Consider the following 12625-nt stretch of genomic DNA (forward strand, 5'->3'; position numbering starts at 1 on the left):
TGTGCTCACAATTTTGAACATTATCAAAATAAAGCAAAATATAATATCGTCCTCTGCCATGTTGTGAAGTACCTTATTTATAGACTATATTGTAAAATGAAATTCTCTAATGTACCTATTTCATTTAGAGATATTAAAACTTTCCAACTTTGCAACATACTTTCCAAACAATAAGTTGTTGCAACAAGATCAGAAATTTAGCCAAGTCACTGCACAACTTTAAACTGCTGTATACAAAAATATAAGAGGCATTGATGGTCGGTGTCTGGTTCTTATGGCAGGAGTGACCAGAGCTAAATAGCAAAGATTTAAGGAGAGGGAGGAGGTTAAATGGAGATATGAGTGACAATTTTTCATATACTTGACATCTGGAATGAGCTACCTAAGAGATGTTGGAAGCAGCAGCAGTAACAATATTTAATGCTTGCAACTTCACAAACATTCTCTGTCGCCTTGCTGGTTCCCTTTGGAAAAAATAACGTCAGTGATCTTGTGAGATCTTGCAACGTAGTGCACATATATCATTCTTTAGCTTGCATATTGGTGACACGTTGCCACGGTAAGAGCAAGTAACTCTAGTTATGACTCTCTGTGCCTGTCAGAGCTCTGATCATGTACCTAATCAGTTAACTTTCCCTCAAGATTGTTATGCCAAGAGCCTCTAAGGTGTCAGTTTGCAGAGTCTGCTCTTCCATTCCACCTAGGATTTTCTTTTCATTGGTGGGAGGCTGATGACACTGGTGTTTACTGCCCATTCATTATTACCCTGGAACTGACTCATCTGAGTCCTAATGAAGGGTGTCAGCCTGAAATATTACTGAGCCCTCCATTGATGCTGTGGACCGGCTGAGTTCCTCCAGCATTTTACATGTGCTGTTCAAGATTCCCAGCATATGCAGAATTTCTTGTGTCTATTGTTTCAAGATCATGGGCTTATGCTTTCAGAAGGGCATTACAGTTTGTATCGCAATCAGATTGATACATCACTGGTAGTCACACAACTATCTTGAGAAAAGGACATCTAGCAGGTGTTCTTGTGTAGGTTATTTCTATTACAGCTATTCTCTGAATTCAGCCTGATTTTATCTGAGTGAGGAAAATAAGTTAGGGCTTACAGACTGCACAAATCAGAAATCTTTTTCACAGTTTATTTCAAACTGTTGTTAAAACCTGACTATGAATAAATAACATAAATATAAACCATATAAATCATATGACATAGTCTTAGGTGAGATTACTAAGGATGCGATATGAAATATATTATAGACTGGTATACTCAAATATGACCTCTGTATTCAATACTTTAGATCATTTTATCTGTAATTTCATCACACACACACACACACACACACTCTCTCTCTCTCTCTCTCTGTCTCTCTCTGTCTCTCTCTCTCTCTCTTCTTCGGTTGTCCATTGGAATCCGATGAAGATGTCCACTCCCCTTAATGGTGAGATCTTTGATGACTATACAGTCCTATCCTGGACCCACAAGTTCTATTGCAAGTGGGACATGTATATGTGGTAGTGGTGGTGGTAGTGATGGCAACCATGGCTGCATTTCTCCGAGCTGTCTTCTGCTGTCTTCTGGTTGTTCTTTCCATCTCCAGAATACGAACCCCGTCCCTACAGAGCTGTTGCCAAGAGTTACGGTCAGCAGAAACACACACACACACACACACACACACACACACACACACACACACACACACACACACACACACACACACACACACACACACACACACACACACACACACACACACACACACACACACACACACACACACACACACACACACTAGAATTTACCACTTAGGATATTGTGCCTGTGACTTTTTTCAATCTTTTTGTCTCAAACATCCTACATATAATCTAAGATCACACCAATGACATTCTAATGATACAAGCTTCCCCTTGGTTTGTGCCATCTCCCACCTTGTTGACTGATACAGGCTGAGTACCACTTGTCCAAAAGTCCAAAATCTGAAAAGCTTTGAAATCCAAATCTTTTTTGGGCATAGGCATCACATCACAAATGGAAAATTTCACAAGGTTCCGGGAACATTCCCAAGCAATGCACAGGTCTCTGCACACCACAGACAGTTCTGAGCAGTGATCTCATATATGTAATGAACAGAAGTTAATAAGAAATAGAGACATTGCAGAAATGCAGAAATTGAAAAATGAAGATCCTGACATATATTGAAAGAGTGGATTCGTCAGCATCAGAGTGAACGTGTGCCACTTAACTGTATGCTAATCATGAAACAAGCAAAGATCTATCACGACAAACTGAAAGTTGGAGGTAATAGTGAATACTCAGCAGGATGGTTGCAGAAATTTAAGAAGAGGCATGGCATTAAATTTTTAAATATTTGTGGTGGTAAAGTATCTGCTGATCACAAAGCAGCAGAAAAATTCATTGATGAGTTTGCCAAGATTGTTGCTGATGAAAATCGAACACCAGAACAAGTCTACAATGCTGATTGTTTTTATATCTTACGTAAAACCTGGTAGAAATAAGAAAACAAATACAGTGTACTGTAACCTTTTAATCAAAACATGACGTCATAGGTGGAGACTGAAAGCCTGCTGTTGTTTGTTTATTGTTCAACAGCTGATTCAGGTAGTCTCTCGATGCTCTTGTTGTTACCGTTCACATGTAATATTTTCATTCTATTAAAGGTATATAATAATTTTTATTGTAAGTAGTCTTGTGATGAACAAGTGTAAGACAAAAACTGCTTATCAGTAACACATAAATTCAGAGCTGGAAATGATGGCGATCCCAAGCTGTCTCATTATATATTCAGAAATCCACAAAATTACAAAATCTAAAACACTTCCAGCCCCAAGTATTTTGGGTAAGGGGTACCCAATGTGTATTCAATATCTGTCTGCTAATACAAAAAAAAGACGGAGAATAGTTTCAAGTAACATTTATACCTGAATATTTCTCCTTATATTCACACTGATAATGTCTGTGAAGGACAGAACCTGATACACTGGATTCATTTTGTTTCTTTGACATATCTTGTTACATTAGTGAACTTGTCTCATAGCAGGGCTCCAATTCTTCAGGATTTCCTTGCCAGCTTAATATGTTCAACACTGACATTGAATTCCCCACAATACCTTGCGACAGGAATCACATTCAATGTTCAGTCATTTTTTTCATTCACTGTAATCTATGCACCCTTGCTGAAGGCAGCTGACTACATTTCTGGAGAAATAATCTTTTGCACTATCAATGTGTTCAACTGATACTCTGAATCTGTAACTACAGTACATGGCTGATCTTTTCCACTCTATGGACTACTGATGTTAAATATTTTCCAATCCACATCACACACAGCTTCCTCCTATGTGCAGGCTTTCTATAAATTTCCCTAAAAGTTGTTAAGAAAATATCCAAGGATCCTTTATGCTCCTGGTTGCATGTAAAGAGCTCAATATTCAACAATCTCTAGGTGCTTTGTAATGCATTCTGCAGAGTCCTAATGACTAAATGTTCCAGTTTTTATAGGTTTATGGCTCAATTCTCTATCCTTGTAACAAACAAGATACAATCGCATTTTTACTTTAATCTTTCACAGTTAATTAATATATAATACAAATTCTTCCCTCAACTACCTCCATTCTTTAGACCATTTACATCTCTGGAAATTCAGATAGTGGGGCATCTTTATTTGTTCTGTCGTGTCCAATCTCACATAAACCTTGCTTCCCCATAATTCAATTACAAGTACATGCTTTATCACAGTTTCATGTCTGACTTTTTGTATTCAAGTTTTGTATTCAATATCTCAGATACTGTAAAATAGTAAAAGCAACAAAAGTCAAAGTCGTATGAAATGAATAATATGGCAAAAATAGTAAAATTGGATGTGATACAAAGGCAAGAGAGATTAAAGAATAAAGGGAAAAGCCTGGAACTATAACTGAACTGGCCATGATCGGCGTTGAATAGCCATTTGGGTAGTCAAAAAGATTAAAAGAACACTCAATGCTGATGTCCTTTCCTTAATGCTAAGGGCCAAATGTCCTTCTCATGCCTCCCATTCTGGCCATTCTATCTTCTCCCCTTTCCACTGGGCAGAAGATACAAAAGCCTGACAACATGTACCACGAGCCTCAAGGACAGTCTTGATCTTCCTCTTAGAAGTCAGTTGCACAGACCTGGTAAACAATAAGATGGACTCTTCCCTTCACAGTTTACCTCATCATGGCCTTGCACCTCACTGACTGCCTGCACTGTGCTTCGTCTGTAACTGTAACATTATATTCTTCAATTTAGCAATGCTTTTCCCTTTGAGTTTGAGGAGATTTATTATGTCACCACATGACAGTTGTAATTTCTACAGATGGCTACGTCACCCTCTGGTATGGGAGGGGGACTACTACATGGAATCGAAAGAAGCTGCAGAAAGTTGTGAACTTAGTAAGCTCCATCATGGGTACTGGCTTCCGTTGCATCTAGGACATCTTCAAGGAGCGATGTCTCAGAAAGATGTCATCCATCATTAAGGACTCCCATCACTCAGGATATGCCCTCTTCTCATTGCTACCACCAGGAAGGTGGTACAGGAGCCTGAAGGCACACACTCAGCAATTCAGGAATAGCTTTTCCTCTCTGCCATCCAATTTCTGAATGGACATTGAACCCATGAACACTAACTCACTACTTTTTTGCACTACTTATTTAATTTAACTGTTTACATATACTTTCTGTAATGCACAGATTTTTTATTATTATGTATTGCATTGAATCACTCCCACAAAAACAACAATTTCACAACATATTGCGGAAATATTAAACCAGATTCTGATTCTGAAAACCTCAAACTACAGTTGTGACGAAATAATCTGTGTGGATGGCATACAAAGCAAAGTTTTTCACTGTACCTCGGTAAATGTGACAACAATAAACCAATTATCAATTAGAATGGAGTTGCTGTTCTGAGACAGGTTAAGATAAAGCAGAGCAAATGTTGTTCGGAATCTCGCTCTAGTTTATGCTGGATCTGAACTGCAAGGACAAAATATTGACACTACACAAGAGAAGTGGGAAAAGTATTTTGTATTCCACATAGAGATTCTTTACTCTGACAGGTTTATAACCAGTCAAGTATGTCAAGATCAGTTACCAAGGACAGTATCACCTCTGATTCTCACCAACCAAAAAACCCCAAATCCCATGATCCTAACTCAATCTTCTATATCTTCTGTAATCAGGACAGGCAGTTGTCATTAAAATATTAAACACACGTCATTCAACCGGATTACCACTGTGCACCCAACTGCCAACGTACCAGTCTGCTTTGACGTGCTACGTTTCTATCTGCTCTTTACTTCTCTCAACGTGTTATACTGATATCCAACGGAATCATTTTGTTCAAAAATAAAATAGCACAGCAATCTAATTAAGACCAAAATGTACTGAAACAAGTTAGCAATTGTAAAAGAATGAATAAATATTACGTATAGATTCAACATGAATTATAGAAAGTCAATATTCTGACAAATTGATTATGAAATTTGTCAACAGCCTGATAAATCTGATCTTGTAGTTAATTATTCTGTGCAATACCATAGATTAAAGCTAAATGTATTGAGTTACAATCATTCCCTCTACTATTTTATCAAATGCGTGAATCTGTTTAAAACCATTAATGGTGCTAAATGTCGGCAGCACGATTTGGTCACCTTGAAGATAAAGATGGTCACCCATGTATGGAGGCAAAAGATATGGGAGGAGATCCAATTGGAATTTTTGCATCTGTGCTTACTTGGGAGGCCGACACAGAATCTACAGAACCGAGGTAAACAGCAGTAGGGTCATGGAACAAATACGGATTACAGAGGATGAAATGCTTGCTGTCTTGAGGCAAGAATGGATAAAACTCCAAGGCCTGTCAAGATGTCCCCTTCGTATCTTGTGGGCTGCTAGTGCAGAAAAAGCAGGGGCCCTAGCAGAGGTATCTATAACAGCTTTAGTCATGGTTGAGGTACTGAAGGGCAGGAGAATAGGTAAAGTTTTTTTCCATTGTTTAAGAAAGGCTCTAAGAATAAGCAGGAAAATTATAGGCAAATGAGTCTGATCTCAGCAGTGGGTAAGTAATTGGAACATATTCTAAGGGGAATGGATATATGAGTATTTGGATGGACAGGGACTTATTAGAGCTAGTCAGCATGGCTTTGTGCATGGCAGGTCAAGTCTAACCAATCTTATCAGGAAAGCTGATAAAGGAAAAATGGTCAATACTGTTTATCTGTCCACCTGGGAGGCTGGTCAAGAAGGTTCCATGGCTGGCATTCAGAATAAGGTAGCAAATTGAATTCAAAATTGGCTTCACAGGAGATGCCAGGGAGCGGTTACCTCTCTCTCTGGAGACCTATGGTGTGCTACAGGGATTGTTGCTGTGTCTGTTGTTGCTTGTCATCTATATCAATGATCTGGATGATAATTTGGTAAACTGGAACAATATATTTGCAGATGACAAGGTTAGGGCTGCAGTGGATAGCGAGGAAGGCTATCATGGCTTGCAGTGAGATCTGGACCAGATGGGAAAGTGGACTGAAAAATGGCAGATGGAATTTAACACAGACCAGTGTGAACTGTTGCACTTTGGTAGAACCAACCAGGGTAGGTCTTATGCAGGAATGGTAGGGCACTGAGGAGTGCAGTCAAACAAAGGGATATGGGAATACAGGTCCCTAAATCCTTGAAAGTGCCATCATAGAGGTTCTGGCACATAGGCCTTCATAAATCAATGACCTGAGTATAGGAGTTGAGAAGTTATTCTGAAGTTATACAGGATTTTAGTGAGGCCTAATTTGGACTATCGTATGCAGTTCAGTTCACCTACCTATAGGAAAGATACCAATAAGGTGTAAAGAGTACAGAGAAAATTTACAAGGACTTTGTTGAATGTGAGTTATAGAGAAAGGTTATGACTTTATTCCCTGGAGCGTATAAGAATGAGGGGAGATTTGATAAAGGTATACAAAATTATGAGGAGTATACTATAGATAGAGTAAATGCAAGCAGGCTTTTCCCACTGATGTTTGGAGAGACTAGAACTAGAGGTCATGGGTTAAAGGTGAAAGGTGAAATATTTAATGGAACTTGACGGCGAACTTTACTCAGAGGCTGGTGAGAGTGTAAAGTGAGCTGCCAGTGGAAGTGGTGGATGCGGGTTCAATTTCAAAACTTAAGAGAAATTTGGATAAGTACATGGATGGAATGAGTATAGAGGGCTATGGTCAAGGTGTGGGTCGATGGTTTGGCATGGACTACGTGTGCCGAAGGACCTGTTTATGAGCTGTAGTGCTCCATGACTCAAAATCATAACCCCAAGAATTATCTCTAACAACATAACTACCACTGATGTGAGGCTAACCTCTATCAGATCTCCATGAATTATCCCTATTGTTCTTCTTAAACAAGAAAATAACATTGGCTACTCTTCTGTTCTCGAAGAGTTCACCTGTGGCTAGAGAAGATGCAAAGATCTTCAACAAAGTCCCAGTTATCTCTTCCCTTGCCTCTCTCAGTAACCTTGGATTATCTGAGCATGACATCTGGGGATTGTTAACAGCTACCTTTGTGCAGCTTGACTGCTCTTGGAGCCCTACTACCAGATTGGCACAATGCAAGTACATACACTCATGAGTCCAGCTATGTGCTCTTTTCCAGTTCTAATCAAGACTCTTTAAACGATGCTGAGTGTTTCCCACATTTTCTGTTCTTAATTTTCACTAATTTTGTCTCATGTTCTAGAACCAAACTGCACCCAAACTAGAAACTTATCCATATGTACTTGCTATAGATTGAAATACTACTGATATCTCAAGTAATCATGTAATTCAGGACTCAGACCCAGCATCTTCAGATGAACTTCTGAATCTGACTTGGAAATATATCACCATGCCTTCATTGTCACTGGGACTTCCTTCCTAACATCCTTTCAGGATTACTTTCATTAGAAAGACTGCCATGGTTTGAGGCAAATCGCCATCACCATCTTAAGGGCAAGAGCATCTTGATCAAGGTGAGGCCTTCCATTCCAGAATATCAGAAATGTCCTCCTTATTCACGAAACATTGCTTCCCTTTTTACAGTGGTTGATGGAGCCCTCTCTTACACATCCACAATTCCTCAGAGCTCTGCTCTCAACCTGCTTCTTGCAAATAGAGCAGAGTTCCCTCAGTCCTCAGAATTACTGCACTAGACTTCACAACCAGCATATCATCTTTCATTTCTGCCAGTTGCAATGAGATCCCATCAGTAGCCACATCTTCCCCTCCCCTCTCCCTCTCCTTCTTCCAACAGGGCCATTGTTTCCATGATTTCCAGGTCTGCCCACTCCTCCCTGATATCTCCAACAGGAGGTACAAAGTGCCTCCCCCTTCACCAGTATTCAAGGTCATAAATTGCCCTCTGATGTAAGACTAAGGTTCACATGCACATCCTCCAACATTGTCAATTGCATTCAGTACACCCGAAGTAGCCTCCTCTATAGTTCCTCCATTTGTGGATGAGGCCAGCATTTTGCGCAGTGAATGTTCTCTATCCACAATCCTGAGCTCTCTGGTGAAAGTAATTTCAATTCCAATTTCCCTTCTCATCATACTCTGTCTTTCTCCATCCTTCTCCACTTCCACAAGGAGGCCCAATGCAAACCAAAGGAACAGTAGCTCAGACTCAATCTGGACAGTCTACTACCAAATGGTATGAACATCCAATTCTCCAAATTCAGATTATCTACCCTTATCACATTTCTTTCTCTCTCATTCTGATCCATCTTTTCACCCACTTATTCTAAACATCATCTGTAATGTATGGATCTATTTCTTTTAGAACAATGACTCCCCTTAGCACTACTTATGGACTAATAACCTACCTATGCGTATTGATGTGTTGCCTACACATTGATTTGTTCTTTCTCTCTCTGCAATAAGGAAGTTCCACCACTAACTCTACAGACAAAAGTTTACTCTAGTGACAGACCACCAGCCCCTTGCATCCATTTTCAATCGCAGGAAGAGAATCCCAGTGTTGGCTGCAACCTGGTTACAACATTGGGCACTATTCCTAGGAGCCCACTCTTATGACGTATAGAGTTCAAGGGCGCCAAACAACACAGCAATTTTGATGGCTTGTCATGTCTTCCACTGTTGGGAACTGATGAAGGAAAGTCTTCATTCCATGACCCAATGGAAGTGTTTCATATAGCATTGGTGGACCAGTTGCTGGCTACAAATTCTGAATTACCAAGAGAAACAAGGAATGACCCAACGTTGTCAGAAGTCTATGATATCACCATGCAAGGCTGCCCATTTCATGGTAATCCTTTGTTTTCAGAGTTTTCAGTGAGATGATACCAACTATTGAATGTCAAAGAACCCAGATGTGTGGATCTCGTGTTGGTGTTTCCCTCTAGATTGCACATCAGAATGTTAGAAAATCTCCATGAAGGACACCAGGGTACAGACAAGATAAAGAGTCTCACACGGAGCTATGTATGATGACTGGCAATAGATAAACAGATTGAAGACTTGACCAAAAGCTGTTCAGGATGCCAAAAAGTTCAAAACGCACCTCGACAGACACCATTACACCCGTAGGAGTGGCCATCTTTGCCACAGCATATAATGTATATTGACTTTGCTGGGCCATTTGTATGCTCCGTGTATCTGATTGCTGTGGATGCTCATTTGAAGTGGCCTGAGTTCATACCAATAAAGTCAAATACATCAGAAAAGAATATTTCTGCTCTGAGGACTATCTTTGGCAGAAATGGTTTACCTGAACAAATTGTGAGTGACAATGGACCACAATGCAGGTCAGAAGCATTCAGACTATTCATGAAGAAAAATGGCTTCTAACATTTCAAGTTAGAACTCAGTAACAATTGGATTAGCTGAGAGCAATAAGATGATGAGAGGCATTTATCGTGTGGATAGTCAGAGGCTTTTTCCCAGGGCTGAAATGGGTAGCAGAAGAGGGCACAGTTTTAAAGTGCTTGGAAGCAGGTACAGAGGAGATGTCAGGGGTAAGTTTTTTACGCAGAAAGTGGTGAGTGCGTGGAATGGGCTGCCGGTGGCGGCGGTGGAGATGGATACAATAGGGTCTTTTAACAGACTCTTTTATAGGTACATAGAGCTTAGAAAAATACAGGGCTATGGGCAACCCTAGGTAATTTCTAAGATAAGGACATGTTCGCAACAGCTTTGTGGGCTGAAGGGTCTGTATTATGCTGTAGGTTTTCTATGTTTCTATGTTTATCCAAACATTCAAGAAGCCAATTAAAGCCATGGACAAGGAGGACATTTCTCTACAGCACAAGGTGGAAAATTTCCTTTTTTTGTATTGGACCTCGGTTCATGCAGTGACAAATCAAACACCAGCAATGCTGTTCACAAAAAGGATTCTGAGATCTCACATAGACCTCCTGAACAGAAACCAGACCTTTGGAGGGATGTGCAGAATAAACAGTTTAGCCAGTTGCCAAGTGAATCAGTAAGGAGCTTTGAGGTTGGACAGGAAGTGCTAGCATATGTTTACCAAGAAGACAAGTGGAAACCCGGCAGGAAACCAGACCACTGATATACACAATGGGTATTAGAAATCGTACATGGAGACGTCATGTGGACCAGGTACTGGAATGTCAGCCGATGAACACACCTGAGTCGAATGCTTCCAACAAGACAGACACGTTTCGGCCAACGGACTTACCTCTCAGTGATGATCATGTCACTAACAGCAACGTGACTCCGGAATCCGAGAACGCTGCCTTTGACAAGTCAATTGCCAAACCGGATGCTCTTCCACAGGTCCAGAGGCAATATCCTGAAAGAAACAGAGCGACACCCAAAAAAAAGTATCTTTCATTTCGTGAAGTTAGTTGTGGACTGTCATTGTGAAAGCATGTTTATTTAAATATGAGTTGTTAAAGGGAAGTTGAATGTTTTATTACATCTGCAATTTTATGTTACATTAACCTAAAGGGGGAGGAAATGTAATGTATGGATCTATCTGTTTAGAGCAGTTACTCCCTTAGCACTACTTATGGACTGATAAGTTACCTATATACATTGATCTGTTCCCTCTCTCTCTGCAACGTGAATGCATGGGTTAACCTCACCTCCCATGTGCATGCCTTTATTTAATTGATATGTAATTGTACAGACACAACATCATTCATCTTCCCTCACTTGGTTCCATCGGCCCACCATCCCTCCCTTATCTACTTACACCTTCCTTACTTATCAAATTCCAGCATCAGCGGCCTCGTGCCTCCACCTACAACCTTCCAGCCTCTGCGTTTACTTTCATCCTCCCTCCCTACCCCCACCAACTTGGTGCCATCGATGTACTGCCCACATATTTCTCCATTTTCAGCTTTCTTTCCTATTAAATTACAATAACTTCTAATCTTTGAGTCCCTTCTCATCACTGTCCAGCCTCCCCCTTCACCTCCACCCTTCCTTCGCACACTTGGCTTCATCTGCCTTTTCTTCTTTGTGTGCTTCCGCTGTCACCTACCTCTCCTGTATCCCAAAGCCTACCCCTCCACTACTTGACACCACCTACCCATCACCCCTCATTCCTCCTCTGTTCATCATTCCCCTCTGTCTCACTCCTCCCTCTCATCTTTACATCATGTATCTTCCCTCTCAACATAGTCATGAAGAAGGGTCTTGACAATTTCTTCCTCCATCATATGTGCCGCCCCCATCTTTTTTTTGTTTCTCCAGGTACCAGCATCTGTAGTCCCCTGTCTCCATCCCCATTACCAGCTTGCTCTGATATTCATCAGATATCAGTATTCCAGCAGAAAATCAACCAGCCAAAGGAAAATAATCACAAGGCCATTCTGGGGCTATGTCCATGCAACTTCTGGAACACAGGGTAAACTAGCATGCAGTTTGCATAGTATGTACCTACTGATCGTCAGTTGTTCATCCTAAATGCCACTGAATGTTTTATGTCCCCATGACCTTTGCAGATTAAACAACAATGCTTTTGTGAAGATGAACCTTGTGTTCTGTACTGATAGTTGGGGGAAGGATTGGGAAGTGCAGGGCTGGGGGATGTAAGGCTATATTAGTCCTACCCAAATATCTATTTGGCACATGAATTATAACAACAGAACTTGCCATGTAATCTGTTTTCTTCCTTTTCTACACAATTTGGACTCAAGCCACCCCAATAATTTAATGTACATATATAAAGCAAATAAAAGTTCCCAGAGCACCACAGGGTCTACCAATCCATTAATTGCAAGGCAAGCAAATGGTCAACGGAAGTATTAAGTAAATACTGATCCAGAAGATTAAGATGCATGGGATTCACAGTGTCTTGGTAGCTTGCATTCAGTATTGACTTGCTCACAGAAGACAGGGTAAGTATGCCATTTGGTCCATGATCAGTTGTGTTCTGCAAGGATTGGTGCAGGGACCTTTTATACAGCATATAAATATAGTGTGAAAGAATATACGGATGGGTAAGTTTGCAAATGATAAAGACTGGTGGAGTTGTGGACTGCGAAACAGGCTGTCAAAAGATACAGCAGGATATAGATCAGTTAGATTTATGGTCATAGAAATGAGCAATGGA

The sequence above is a fragment of the Hemitrygon akajei genome, chromosome 2 (genome assembly GCF_048418815.1).
Source record: "Hemitrygon akajei chromosome 2, sHemAka1.3, whole genome shotgun sequence".
In the NCBI taxonomy this organism is placed as follows: Eukaryota; Metazoa; Chordata; class Chondrichthyes; order Myliobatiformes; family Dasyatidae; genus Hemitrygon; species Hemitrygon akajei.